Source organism: Penaeus monodon, chromosome 20, assembly GCF_015228065.2.
Source record: "Penaeus monodon isolate SGIC_2016 chromosome 20, NSTDA_Pmon_1, whole genome shotgun sequence".
Taxonomy (NCBI): domain Eukaryota; kingdom Metazoa; phylum Arthropoda; class Malacostraca; order Decapoda; family Penaeidae; genus Penaeus; species Penaeus monodon.
Window position 1 is genome coordinate 40089509 of NC_051405.1, and position 1776 is coordinate 40091284.

Below are 1776 nucleotides of genomic sequence, written 5' to 3' on the forward strand. Positions count from 1 at the left end.
TACATCAAGACCGCTAGATGTAACAAGTCCTTCAACCAAGGTCAGAACCCACGCATGGAAGGGAAGAGAAGGGGGTGGGGGGCTGTATGGTACTACTTTTCTGGGACACGGTTATCTAGGGAATCTTGTGATATTACTAAGCTTTATTAGCATCATTATAGCAATAAAATAGGAAATACTTGCCACTAGCCATCTCTCCCACCTCACCTTATTGCCATCCTTCCTCATCCTCATTCCCCTTCGCCCCCCGTCTCTGTTTTCCATAGTATTTTCATTCCTTTCATTTACTCTTACAGTGAATACAGACAAGGTAAGTAATGGAGATCGACACCCTATTACTATTCATCGTAGGCATGCATTTAGACGCTTTACAACTGCGTGAGGCCTGGGTTGGTGATATACATTTCTCAGGGGTCGAGGAAGAGTGCTTTACGAAGTACCGAAAGGGTAACGCTTAGCTGATGACCGAGGTATGGAAACTGTGGGTTTTTGTGCATGAAACGGTTTCCCGAACTTGACGGCTTCATAACTTCACATGAATATAAGATTATAAATCCAATTGTTTTCTGATACCATGACTAAATCTTTTGTGTTTTATAGCCGAATTATCGTCCTAGGAGTAAGCGTTGCGATAAAGACTTCATTTCTCTTGATTTGTGTTTTTTTATATTTAGTTCCGAAATGCTTGTGGCTTTGAAAATCAGATCAAAGTTTTAGGGGGGGAAATGATAACTGATTCTACATTTCACAGAAAGGCATTTTTCCCTCTGAATCCTTGTCTAGACCTTACATCCTGGCCAAATGGAAATTTAACGTGTCAAATATAACAGCAAATACATGAAATCACGATTGTTTAGATTTCTTTGCTTATTTCCGTCTAAAATGCCCTGCATGTCATTATACTTCCCATTTTCTATGACACATCTGAATGCACATCTTGTCTAGGAAAGAACATTATAGCTATTTCATTGTCAAAGGGGCCATTTCGCCACACTGATGACCTCTGTCATTCCTTGGATATTTTTAATCTTTGATAACGATAATCGTTTGAAAACAACGAGAATGTCAATGATATTAAACTCGAAAAAGTTTCGCAGAATTTTGCTGAAACTGAAAGGTTCAGATACGTCGGTGATACATCGCATATAAATTTCTTCAATATAAGTTTTTTTTAAGAATAAACTCAAGCAGGGAGATGCAAATAGATTTATGCAGTCGGTATAGAAAATTTTCATAAATAACAAACCTAATATTGGTATCAGTCACTGATAAAACCTATTGTATTAGATTTCAAATCTAACATGCTTCATATGGCTGATATGAGACATCATGTAATAGGCTGAACTTAATACATTATCAGCTGCACCCAAAATATAAAGTTTAAATTCTCTTTACCTATTATCAGTTCCTCAAGATCGAAAAGGAATGCACAGGCGTACATAAACAGCGCGATATCATTATTTGTTTTATCAAGCGTTTTTCCCCACAGCGGTAAAAGTTTTCGAAGTCCTACCCTAACGTTTTTCGGTCCTCACCTAAGATAATCATAAGGTGTCCCGCCGGGTTATGTTAATCTGTCATGGTGACGACGGCAGTTCGATGGTGCCCACAACTGCATTTCGTAAGAATCGAAGAACTCACAAGCGATATTTTTTTCTGATATTCAAGTAAGTATGAAGAGATAACTCGTGATACTTTCAAAATATGAGTCCGAGAAATGTTTCCAGTATTGTAATAGGGCTTGGCTAACTATTTGAAGACCCAGCGGGTATGCTT